This window comes from Leiobunum rupestre, chromosome 5 (assembly GCF_980474605.1).
Source record: "Leiobunum rupestre chromosome 5, qqLeiRupe1.1.hap1, whole genome shotgun sequence".
Classification (NCBI taxonomy): domain Eukaryota; kingdom Metazoa; phylum Arthropoda; class Arachnida; order Opiliones; family Sclerosomatidae; genus Leiobunum; species Leiobunum rupestre.
In genome coordinates, this window is record NC_143388.1 from 31906988 (window position 1) to 31921272 (window position 14285).

Below are 14285 nucleotides of genomic sequence, written 5' to 3' on the forward strand. Positions count from 1 at the left end.
ATTTTTAAACATTTCTTTGGAATCCAAATGATTTTGATTTCTAAAAGATTGTTGGATATTTAAGATTATCATTAAAGATTTACCAAGTTTTGATTTTCAAAGATAATTTTGATTTTCAAAGATTATCATTAAAGATTTACGGAGTTTTGATTTTCTAAAATTATTTTGGATTTTCTCAGATCATTTTGATCTCTTAAGATTATTTTTGAGTTTCTCAGTTTATTTTCAACTATTTTTAATTTTCACTGATTATTTTCCATTATTTTTCATTTATCAGATTATTTTGAACTATATTTCATTTTCTCAGATTATTTTCAACTATTTTTGAGTTTCTCGAGTTATTTTCAACTATATTTTTGATTTTTTCAGGTTATTTTCAACTATATTTTTGATTTTCTCAGATTATTTTCAAGTATTTATAAATTCCAAGATTAATTAAGTGTTGTAAATCGTTTGGGAAATTTTATTGTTTTTTTTGGATTTTAATAAATTGAGTAATCGATTTTATTCTAAATAAGAGTGTTTATTAGCGACATATCGTTTAAACGAAGCGCATTCGTAAGCATGAGATAATATACATCTTAAAATTGGCTGTGTTTTATCTAATCTTTACGCTTAAGAAAGCATTGTGTGCTAAAATGTCTTATCAGAGCCATTCTCAAAAATTTGCAATACCTTGTTGTGTAAAAATGAAATACTACGGTTAGATAAAGCAAAAAGCAACGCGTATCGATAATTCATTAATTTGTCATGGTTTTTTACGCAAAATCTTTAGGGATTTGGGTGTATTACGATCACATACTGTGTAGCCACCACCGCCGCCGCCGCCGCCGCCGCCGCCGCCGTACACACGATTGCTCGCGGTACGTTAGTGGTACAAAGGCGATTGATATCTCAATCGGTAGGCACTATTATAGCCTCGACGGGATTTTCGTAATTTTTGTGATCGGGGCCCCGGAAGTGGGGTATTTGCGATTTTCTTCTTAAAATGTACGTACTTTTTTAAAATTAAGAGTGAATAGGACTTTCTATAAAGTCATTACGGTTGCCGAACTTGTTTTAATGTATCGCTTTCGTCACGAGATACGTAGGAGTTCAGTTCAGTTTTGAAGGCTAGATCGTTATAAAAAGGGTGACTCGTCGAATTTTCTTATGGCTATCATAGTGAAACGTCACTTCTACGTCACGAGTGACGCGTCCGATACATCTAAACAAGAAGGCCAATGTTACTTTATAGTAAGGCCTAATTATATTTTTAGTTGGTACTGATCATTTCTGAACTACGATTTCGGTTGCCTTCAGAATTTTTATTTTAAGTGATAAATTTGGTCAATTCGCTTGACCCCACAACCCGCGTACGCACTTTGTCTTATTTGAATTTCGTGCCAATTGATACAGGCGTAGAGCTCGGCGTTTGGATAAGAAATATCCGTTTTATTTGTTTTTATCCATAGCCGAAAATTATACGATATAAACTTATTTTTGGCATATTAATTCGTTTTATAACCGCGAATAATATTCATAAATAAACAGTTAAATGAAATTGTTATGAATAATTTTAATTTTTTACCGTTAATTTATCTGTTCCGCCGAGCTCTATACAGGCGCCATCTAACTCGTTCGCGTTTCACTACTTTATTTCCAAAACCAGGTAACTCGAAAAATTCGTTTTGTCTAAAAATTAACTTAAATTAATGTGTTCACGTTTCGCTACCTTATGCCCAAAACCAGGTAACTCGAAAAATTCGTTTTGTCTAAAAATTAATTTAAATTAATGTGTTCACGTTTCGCTACCTTATTTCCAAAACCAGGTAACTCGAAAAATTCGTTTTGTCTAAAAATTAACTTAAATTAATGTGTTCACGTTTCGCTACCTTATTTCCAAAACCAGGTAACTCGAAAAATTCGTTTTCGATAAAATTCCTCTTGGGTTTATTAAGTTAAAGTACAAGATGATCGGAAATTGGTTCAAATATAAATTTAATATTTGAAATATAATAAATACATCGGGGGGATTGTGTCTACTTAAATGTCCGTGTTTTATATAGCTCCTTGCTTAGTGGAATTAGGTTTGGTAAATCTTTTGGTTTTTGGTCATTTACACTACAAACTATTGTATCTATGACATAAATGCTGCATCTGCCCCACTGAACCAAACGATGAACCAAATCCAAAATTGTCCGAGTCATTGGTCACAAAATAGACCGAAGTCGGGCATTTTTTAGATATTGTAGGAAGCTGTTGGCTCTTGTGGCATGAAGGGATTGTCACCTCCTTTCTACGTAGTATAAAAATGGATTAATCAAACGGAGGGATGGTTTCCAGGCGCCTGATTTAAAGGCATTAAAGGTCGAACTAAGCTCACGCCTTGATTTCCACTAGCACGCGTAAACGGCGCGTCACTCAACTTTGCGACGTTCAAAGGTTTCACACACGTAAAGAAAAATGCATTATGACGCGCGTAATTTTAAACTAACAAGCAAAAAGGAAACCGTACGTTAATAAAGGTAACGTAAACTGGTGTTTGTTTCAGTGTGGATTTCAGTTGGCTTTTTTTGTTTATTCTACTGGGCTAGTACGAAGACAATCAAATTGTTATTTTCACTTTTGATAAACTTAAAAAGTACTTCATTTTTGAACAACAAAGTAACTTGCGTACAATGGTTTCTTAGACATAAAGATTAGCTTTAAGAGGCCGATTATAATATATATATTATCTCATACTTAAGAATTCGGTTCGTTTAAACGAGGCGTCGCTAATAAAAAAAATTATGTTACGAGCACCCTTTCCTAATAGTTGGTTTGTCAGACCGAATTACAAGGCAATCAAAAACGGTAATTTTTCCAGATTTGTTTAATCAGATAATCAAATGAATTGCAAGATATGCTTAGGCTTTTCTCGCGACCATGCACTTCATAATATTTAGAGAGGTTAATTCAGCACCCGAAAACGTGTAGAAAGAACTTTTAAGAGTTGCAGGCTGTACACGTCTCCACATTTTCGGGTGTTAGCTTAACCTCTCTATTAGTAGATTGGGTTACAAAATAGTCGAAGGATGATCAAATTAGCGAATTAGAAGATTTTTATCATCCTTTGCATTACAGTCCATAGGTGGTTCCTTTAAACTTACAAAATAGTCTCCCAGGTTGACGTAGAAACCATGTTAGAAATTATATTGAAAATTATAATTTCGTTTAAGCCTTGGCCCCTACTACCTAGTTTCATCAAAAATGTAAATTTAAATAAGGTTCTAAAGCCCCGATAAATTTCAGGCTTTTCGCTTTGGCTTTTTTGACGCGCTTTTATTTCAAAATAAGCCTATTATCAAACCCATTTAGATATCTGCTTCTCGTGACAAAAAAGCCGATAGAGAAGCTTCTCGCGGTTGGTTTTGACGCAAAAGCGTGATTTTTGTTCGGAAAAATCGTGATTGAAAACGGGGCTTTAGCCAATTCGTGGGACCCGACAGGCTACGTTAATGCTGCGCATAGTGTTCCAGACACCCCGAATTTTGGAATAAATTCCACGAAAGATAAAGTGGAAATATTTTTACATGTTATGATTCAGTACACTATACGATTTATTATAATATAAGAAATGCGACCCCTGGTGGCGTAAGTAGCTTCCGTGAAGGTATCTCGAAAAACCGCAGACGGAAATGGATAGTATTAGTCAATTTGGACATTTTGAGCTTCCTAAGTATAAATATGAGTTTGAAAAAACATTTCAAGAACACTGCCCCTAATTTTAATTCCATTTAATAAAATTAGTTGATCAACGAGCATATTCTGAAAAAGTTCATTTTAAAATTCTAAATGAATTAGAAATAAATTGCCCAAAACCGCACTAATTTGGCTAGAAAAGGTAGAAGAAAACACTAAATTTTTTAATAAGTAAATTCCGGTTATACTAAATGGAAGAAATGTATTATTTTAAACATCAATCTTATAGATAAAATCAGTTGTATACCTTCATGCGGATGAATTGTTAAAATAAAGTCAACACCGTCATTTTGTGCATGAATTAAAACCTTTTAATGATAAAACAATATAATTGAGATTTAACTGTAGTGTAAATTTTTTAAAGAGACTTAACTGTAGTGTAAATTTTGTAAAGACTCTTAACTGTAGTGTAAATTTTGTAAAGAGACTTAACTGTAGTGTAAATTTTGTAAAGAGTTTTAACTGTAGTATAAATTTTGTAAAGAGTTTTAACTGTAGTGTAAATTTTGTAAAGGGTTTTAACTGTAGTGTAAATTTTGTAAAGAGTTTGAACTGTAGTGTAAATTTTGTAAAGAGTTTTAACTGTAGTGTAAATTTTGTAAAGGGTTTTAACTGTAGTGTAAATTTTGTAAAGGGTATTAACTGTAGTGTAAATTTTGTAAAGAGTTTGAACTGTAGTGTAAATTTTGTAAAGAGTTTTAACTATAGTGTAAATTTTGTAAAGAGTTTTAACTGTAGTGTAAATTTTGTAAAGAGTTTTAACTGTAGTGTAAATTTTGTAAAGAGTTTTAACTGTAGTGTAAATTTTGTAAAGAGTTATAACTGGAAGGCTGAAAATGAAGGTGTTAACTTTATTTTAATAAATAATTTTTATAGAATCAAATTTGAATTTCGTATACTGTTACGAAAGTATATTTGTGAAGAACTTAATCTTATCTTAAAACATTTAATATTTAGATATTTTCGTGGCTTTAGTCCCATTCGACCGAAATCCCATTCGACCGAAGGCGGTTTTTGAGGTGTCCCATTCGACCGAATTCCGCCGAAACGTGCGGTTTTTATGTGTCCCATTCGACCGAACGCTGCTATATAAATTGGCTTTTGCTATGTTTTCAATTTAGTTACTGAAGTCGTTTGCTATGGAGCGGATAGCTAATAAAGGAGGGTATTTATACATCAATAATAATTATTTATTCCGTCTTAATCTCAAAATGAAGTAGCACTCTCCCTACTAGATGCAGTAGCTATGAATTTAGCGATGCCATTTTAATCTCTTTGTACTATGCATTTATTTGAAAATAAAATGGAATGAGCATGAATTATATTTTTATCTTCACCTAGTCAAGAAGAGTAACTGAACCAAAACTGAAATAGTAAACTTAACCAACTCTAACCTAACCTAACCTAACCTAACCTAAACATGGATCTTCGATAGTACATACCTTATAAATAAAATACCAAATCACCCCGCCAATTGGGCTACATTTTAAAATTCTTTCGGTCGAATGGGATTCGATCGAATGGGAATAAACGATTTTCGTGGGGCACATTTTGTAATTTAAATTCATTGGGGATTCAAATACATAACAACGCGGAACCGAGGACCAACTTTGCGTTATTAAATTTTTTCTCACTATACCTTTATCTTGGAGTGTTTCTGACTAAAGGAGGCTTTTCCGTACTGTGATAGTTTTTGCAATAATTGCCAAATACAAGAATGCATTGAAGCATCGAGAAATAACCCTCAGAAGGAGTTGTAAGGCAAGCGTACAAATGTTGGCCCGTTTTCGTCTAGCTATTCGAACAGCGCGCCATCTAGCACTCTTCTCTGGAGTTGTAAATATGGCAGCGAGCGTTTTTAGAGTAAGCGAGGTTTCATTGATAAATGGTAAATACATTTTAATGATTTTTCAGCTATAACTATTATAAAACAATGTTAGCATACATACTTATTTATTAAGTGAGATGGTTAAAAATTAAACGTAACTTCATTGATAAGTTTTTTAAAGATTAAGTTAAATAAATAATTTTTAACTTTTAAGCCTTTGCTGAAGTTATTTATAATGTGCAGATATTTTTGAAACCCAATTTCAGAGAATAATTATTAAATCTGTTGAGAAGATAAATGACATTTCAAGCAGACCTTCAGATACTAAAACATACGAAGTTATGAGTTTAAAAACATCAACAGGATTTTTTGCTGAATAAAGTTATGTCAAATTAACCCGACGTCGGTAGGCAGCCATATTGTCCTAAATTTTCATTTCCGCTAAATATCGGAAGGTAGCGCTACGTTAGTTGCGCGTGACAGTTCTAGGGAAAATTCTCTATACGAACTTTTGCTTGCCTTACTAGTCCTTCTGGGTGTTATTTGCCATGATTGAAGTTACTAAGAATATTGGACTACAGGATTTTGATTTACATTCTCGCAGCCTTTGTAGCTTAAATTCGTCTGCTTTCCCATTCAAGTTTGCTATATGGTGTGACTTTGAATGCCCCTTAAATGCAGACGAACTTTCTCCCCAAAGCTGTGAGGATGGTTAATGCTACGCTCAAATATTCTCACATTCTTGCCAAATAGTATATCCGAAATAAGGTCGTATGATTATACTTTTTCAAGCCAAAATTTTAACGTTTTGCGGTTATTTCTTATAATGAGTTTATTTTCCATATTGAAGAAAGACTTCGTTAAATTTGCATATATTTAAAACTTTATTAAGGCTTATGCCTTAGTCTGACTAGTTTCGGCTAGCTTAGCTGGCCATCGTCAGACTAAGGCTTAAGCCTTAATAAAGTTTTAAATATATGCATAGTTCATACTTAGATAAAGATAATAATTTAACACTCTACGCGGACGACACTCTCCATCTAGACGCTCAAACGAATAACAAAATTGAATCTATTAATAAGTGGTTTAAATCGAAGCTTCTTGAGGTAAACAAAGGAAAAACTGTGTATACGATTGTTTGAACAAAAAATAAGCCCATGACAAATTATGTACATAATATCAAATTAGACGAAACTAATAAACATTCAGAGTGCCCTATATGTGAGCAGTCCATTGCAATGTATAATGAAATTCTTCACCAATTATTGCATGGCGGTCGCTATTCAGCAGACATCTTTTACGCTCGGGCTTCCGTTGAATTCCAACGTTAAGATAATTATATCAAAAGTAAAAATTTTATATAGGGCACTCTGAATGTTTATTAGTTTAACTGATATCGGAAGATCTCCGATTTAAGCCAGAGTACTGATGAGCCCCAAAAGGGCGAAACCGGTCTACTGTTGGAATCTCTGGCTAAAATTTTCACTTTTGATAGACGAAACTAATTTAAATCAAGTGTCGGTAGCTAAATATCTAGGGTTATGGATAGACAATCAGCTATCCTGGAATACCCGTGTAAACTATTTGGTAAAAAAGTATCGTTTAGTGTTTATCTTTTAAGACGAAACCGTGAACTATTCAACTCTAGTATACTTCACCAATTGTATTTCGCATTTGTCTATGCCCACTTAGCCTATTGTATTTTCATACGGCGTAACACGTCAATCCACAATTTAAACAGATTGGCTGTGCTTCAAAAGAAAGCGATACGCATTCTAGACAACGCCCCATATATATACAGCACACACTACACCGATTTTTAAGAAATTAAACCTTCTAAAAATTGAAGAACTATACATATGTACAACATGTTGGTATTTATATACAAATCTTTGAATAACCCTATGTATAATATTTTTAATTATAAAAAGCAATCGAAATATTATTTTAGAATACAAATGGTTCTTGCTAATACTTCGCCCCGCACTAACATTAAATTGAATAGTTGATTTTATAAAATAAAAAGTGGTCTTGCCCAACTTGTTAAAATGTTGCTCTTACGTCACAAGACACGGCTTTATTAGTATATTTTGCGACTGTAGCGCGCGTTAGTAGGCTTGTGAAAGTAAGAGACTGTGACGTAAGAGCAACATTTTAACAAGACGGCCACGTTAGTTTATAAAAAGAACTATTCAATCATCTACAAGGGTGTAAACCTTTTTAATTCTATGGCTCTATCGGAACTTCCCAAACTACATAAATTTAAAAGACAGGCGCGGGAATTTATTCAGAATTACCGGGACCAATTATAAATAAGTTTGGAAATGTAAATTATTGTATATAAACTAATACAATTACTGACTCTAATGTAAAGTGTAAATAGTTGTATGTAGCCTGTGTTGCGGCTTAAAAGTCATGCATAATTCTTGTTGTAAACTCCTTTTGAACTAACCAAATAAAGATTATTATTATTAAATATTATTATAGCAGCTGGTGATTTGGAAAATAGGAAATTAAGGAATTGTTTTTTTTTTTCAAAATATAAACTTTATTATTGGTGCTTATAACAAACGTGGTCTTCGCACCATACACTCAATATTACCAAAAATCTGTAATTGCTTTAATACAATTGTGTTTAATAAAATAATAAATATAAAAAAAGTTGGCACTACGAAAAATATTCAAAGACCACAGGAATTTACGTCTTTTTTATACCATTGACGTTGACATCGTAACTACCATTAACCAAAGAATATGTAAGCCTTGTTTACTAATTAACAAGCGGAAAGGACGTGATCCACAGTCTGCACTAAAGTAGAGGTACAACTAGTACAAATGTTTGATTGTGGTAGACCAATATTAACTAGTCTTTCATTGGTGGAGATTCTATCACGTACGTCGCGTGAGGGACTGTGAGGCAAACTTACTCGCGGGCCCCTTCGATTTGCACCCCCCCCCCCCCTTGAGCCCTGAAAATTTCTCCCAAGTTATCTTGATTTGCACCCCCCCCCTTGAGCTTCTTCGATGGGCCCTACAGCTACGGCCCCCCCCCCGTAGGCCCTTTTCACCCGGGCCCCGGGGATTTTGCTCCCCCCCTTCCCCCCTCTGCACGGCCCTGGTGAGGGATCAGGTTTTTAATAACCCTTGCCTCTGTCAACAAAATGACGGTGCACATATTTTGGCGCGAAAAACAGTCTATAAAATTTTATAATAGCTATATTTTTCATCTACCCGTTTTATTCTACGAACGTAATCTTTTTTATTTTTTGTGGTATATTCAACCCTTGGTAGTATAATATAGCACAAAAAATCATTTCATGTTAACGAATCTAATACTCTCGAGGTCGATAAAAATCGATATATCAGACCATAATTATATTTTATAAAATTCCATCAAAAAATCCTTAAATATAAACTAGTAATTATCATAAAAACAGTCAAATCAATACATTATTAAAACTTAATTAATATTCCATAAAAAAACTCTTTGGAAAAATATTTTTTACTTGCAAAAAAAAAGACGATAATTTGACCTTGTAACTTTCCATAAAAGCAGAAGTAAATTATATACTTTTTACGACAGAAGTTGTCCTCTTTCTATACATTCACTTTCACTGGTTCCCAACGTTTCAAGAGAAACCATAGTGTGAAATACAGTATATAGTGATATATCTATTCATACCGTTATTAATACCTGCATAGCTCATGACTGAAGAATATTCAATCACGTTCTTATGATTTCGATATTTAATTGTTATACTTTGAATTTTAATTTAATTTATTTTTAAATTAACCAAAATTTATAGTGATTACCGAGATATCAAAAGTCAACATTTCAGCCAGAAATTCCAACAGTAGATTGGTTTTGCCCTAACTCGGTAGGAACTCTGGCTTTACTCGGAAATTAGCTGATATTAGTAAAACCATAAATAGATAATAAACATATGTTCAAACCCAACGAAGTGGATCAAGGTCGGAGTAGGTGACACCCAACCGTGAAAAAAATAACTTACACAAACTAGAGACTAGTAAGTAGTGCACCATGATATCCACCCCGGGTCTCACTCATGCTAGCTACGCCACTGAAGAGCAGGTTTTTCCGTCGCGTAACGGTCACGTGACGTCGCAGCACGGAGGAAGGTTAGCTGCAGACGCCGCAACTGACGATATTTTACAAAAATAGGGTACGTTCAGCAGAGCTCATCGGACTCACCGATTACTAATCTATAAAAGCTACGGCATTTAAAAAAAACACCGATGACTGAATAAAAGCGTTCAGCAACTTACGACGTCATTATGACGAAAAAGCTCATCGGTGGAAAATATCAAATCCATCGGGTTTTTTCCGTTGACTGTTACTGAACGTAGCCCTAATAACAAGTGTAAAAAGGGTTCAACATGACCCTACGTCACGTTTAGCAACGGTCTCAACGAAAATTATTTTTCAGATATTTCGTTGAGCGTTACTGAACGTAGATACTTCGTGGATACTTCGCTGTAAAGAGATATATAATCAACTTCTGATAAAAGATATTTAAGAATTCGTTCGAAAAAGTCAATAGACGTATGAAGCGAAACGTGCATTCAAGGTTTGAACAGCTAATTAATTATGCACAGATGGAAACGTGACTGTCACATAATATTTGGAAACCGGGTTGAATCGAGGACCATCATTTTAATGTTACTTCATTGGAGTCGACAATGTTCGCTGTTTAAATACCGCGTTGAAAAAAAAATTAAAAAATGCGCATTTAAAACGATATTTTCATCTTAATGACTCCAGAGATGGAATTTTCTTTTATAATATAATCGTTGTTACGGCTTTGGAATTAAAAGAATTTCTGATCACGTTGAATGCAGGATTTAAATAATAACTCACTGAACGGGGGGCAGCCCAAGGTTTTTCCAATAGATTTAAAGAAGACAAAAAAAAATAAGTTTTTTTTTTTCCTGATCAGATTGTCGCGAGGTTTAGCTAATACAATGTGCGAGCGGGTACTGCGGGGAGCGCCCAAAATTGTTTGATCTTTTTGTCGCAAATGATTTATGTTTACGCAAAAAGGCCCTTGGCAGTAACACAAACTAACCGTTTTTGAATTATTATAATATATTGCGAATATCCTAGTCCGTTAAGAGGAATATAACATATAGTATTATGTGGCGGAGTGGTTAGCACTTTCGAGAGGAGCCGGGTTTGTTCCCAGTTTGTGGTACTGAGTGAAAACTCGAAACTATTCCTTCTGCATTGAGTGCGCACGTTCTCTACCCACGAGTTCTTCGGTTTACCCTTTCCATAAAAAACTTGTTGAGCTTAACGTTAATAGTTGGCTCGCGTGTCACATTTCGGACCAACAATCAAAAGCATAGTAATATTTTACAAGCCAACGCCGAAGAGGGTATATTATTAACTTCTGATGATATATATCAACTGATAGGAAATTTTGATGTTATTTGCAATGGTAGATCACTTCCATAGTAAATGGAATAAATCAGGGTAATCAAGATTTGAAAATCTAATCACGATTTAAACGAGATTTAATCATTCTAATCATGATCTAATCTTTTTAATCAGGATTTAATAATTTTAATCAGATTTAATAATTTTAATCAGATTTAATAATTTTAATCAGATTTAATAATTTTAATCAGATTTAATAATTTTAATCAGATTTAATAATTTTAATCAGATTTAATAATTTTAATCAGATTTAATAATTTTAATCAGATTTAATAATTTTAATCAGATTTAATAATTTTAATCAGATTTAATAATTTTAATCAGATTTAATAATTTTAATCAGATTTAATAATTTTAATCAGATTTAATAATTTTAATCAGGATTTAATAATTTTAATCAGATTTAATAATTTTAATCAGATTTAATAATTTTAATCAGATTTAATAATTTTAATCAGATTTAATAATTTTAATCAGATTTAATAATTTTAATCAGATTTAATAATTTTAATCAGCTTTAATAATTTTAATCAGATCTAATCTTTTTAATCAGGATTTAATCATTTTAATCAGGATTTAATCATTTTAATCAGATTTAATAATTTTAATCAGATTTTATAAATATAATCGGTTGAATCGAGATTTTATAAATATAATCGGTTGAATCGAGATTTTATAATTAAAATCATCCGCTCGTTCTAATCACGCACAATTATAATCATTCCAATCACCAATATAATTATTGTGATTCAATCAGGATTTAATCATACTAATCGCGATTTTATCGTTTCAATCAGGATTTAATCATACTAATCACGATTTAATCGTTTCAATCAGGATTTAATTATTATAATAAGATTTAATCATTTAATCATGATTAAATCAGATTTAAACATTCTAATCATGATTAAATCAGATTTAAACATTCTAATCATGATCACACGTATTTCAATCAACATAATCGTGATTAAATTGAAATTAATCAAAATCATCACGATTAAATCAGATTTAATCTTTCGAGGGGTACGTCGTGAATCAAGGACCTGTCCCTCGGTTATTTGTTTTCAGAATATTTATCTGTATTTTACATCTTTCCATTCGTACAGAACTGATGGTTTTTAACTTAATAAAAAAAAATTATCCAAACCTCTATTCTAAAGCTAATTTCATTTTTAAATTGCACCATGACCTTAACCTTCTCTTAAAGGGCCACACCGGTGTTTGAATTTTACGAGGTAGTAGCGGAGCTACTGGTTTTCACCCAGATTTTTAAAACGCCAGTCTGACCCTTTAATATTTATATGTTTAAATTATCTGTCAAAATTTGCTTTACTCGTATTTCAAATGCCTTTGTATTGTAAACCTAGATGCCTAGATTTAATTTCGTAAACATTTCTAAGCGGACGTCATTTTCGTACCCAAACATTTTGAATATTGCTTTTGTGTTTTTGTAAATCCACACCGGGACCCATAAAGGTGTTTGGTTACACTAGTAACCAAGGATCGAACAAGGGTCGAAAAACTGCCTCGGGCCGAGGCCGAGGCAGTGTGTCAGAATTTATAGCCCGGTGTAGGCCTACCTAGTAACAGAGACCATACCACCGGAGGCCTATCATCATAGTGCCCTACGCCAGCGTCCCCCTAGCCCGGACGGGTGACAAATCCAGCATGGGTAGCAGAACCCTACTACTGATGGTCTCACCTTTGACGCAAGCCACTCAACCCAGCAGAAGGTGCAGCAATGGGTGGACCAATCCCCACTTCGCACACAGCAGTGGGATTTAGAATGGATGCTATAGCAACTCCAGCCGACACCCTACCTATAAAGGTAAGGAGCCAAACCCTTTGGAAAGAGCTCCTAAAGGGGAATGACGAGCACACAGCAGCCCGCATAACCCGGCACAGCTGGCACCGGAGATCCGGCTGGGAGTCCAAAAGGCCGGGAGATGGGTCCGCCGTGCCCTCCAGGGCCGGCTCAAGAAATATTTTTCACCCGGGCAAGGGGGATTTTTGGCGCCCCTCTTATTTTGAGACTAAATTAAACAACCCCCGACCCGTAAAAAACATTACCATGTCCATGTTATAAATTTACCGTTTTCCTAACAATAAATAATCCCTTTAATCACTTTCTAAATACTTTGTGTAAACATATTTAATACCTTCTTTATGTTACAGGGTCATTTTACATGGAGCTTGAAACACTAGGTAAAATGGCAAGACTAGTATACCTTAAGTACATTAATTATAATGTCCATACTGAATAGTATCACGGTTAATATGTGAAATAAAATAATTAAGTTTACGAAGAACCCGTGAGTTAAAGATAAAAATAATCCCTGGATTTTTTTATTTTTAACTCACGGGTTGTTCTTAGTAAACTTAATTCTTTTATTCATTACATTAATTGCTTTAATTAAGAAAATTTTGTGGGATTTTTTAAGGCCTACACTTATGAACTTTTTAAAGCTGTCGCTTGCTTTTCTGCTTTAACGGCTTCTCTTAATTTACTTTTTTTTATAAAAAGAACCAGAATGCTTCTATTTCTCGGACAACTTAATTCAATTCAACGTGACTCTTATTAATATCTATCTAACAAAAACTATTTAACTGAAACTAATAAATCGCTTTCTGCGCGTGCGCGTAAAATAGAAGAGACTAACTGTAACCACGGACACACGACAGATTAAATCGTACCGATAGACTGCTTAAGAACTAGCCATCGAAAACGATTTAAATGCATTTTAGAATATTAAATGCAGGTTCATAACAGTCTAAGAAACAAATAGAATTCTTGAAAATGGCCTACTAGTTTATTTATCATAAAGCTGGATAAATGACAACGAAATAGCAAGCAAGTACATAGAAGTACTGTATTACTTTGGGCTTCCTTCTATTCTTGTGGCCCTAAATTGGTTAGAGTGTGCAATAACTGGTGGGTTTACCGGGGAGTAGGGGTCCGGCTCTTGTAACCCATAAGGGCGGTGGCGCACTGGGAGATGTTAGCTCTGATCAAATGGTCCTATCTCCACCTCCACCTCCGACTTCGGCCAGGTTTGGCTGGAAACTGAGCTTCGACTCAGGCAAACGGAGAGGGTCCGTGTAAACTAGCCGCCTCGGCGGATTGGGTAGCCTGCTATGGGGTGGCGGGCCTCCGTGTAAGGGCAGGTTGGCCTTGTTTCCCGGCCTTTTGGAGTCACACGGCGATCTCCGTGGCCAGCTGTGCCGGGTTATGTGGACCGCTGTGTCCCGTCGTTTCCCTTCAGGAGCTTTCTACAA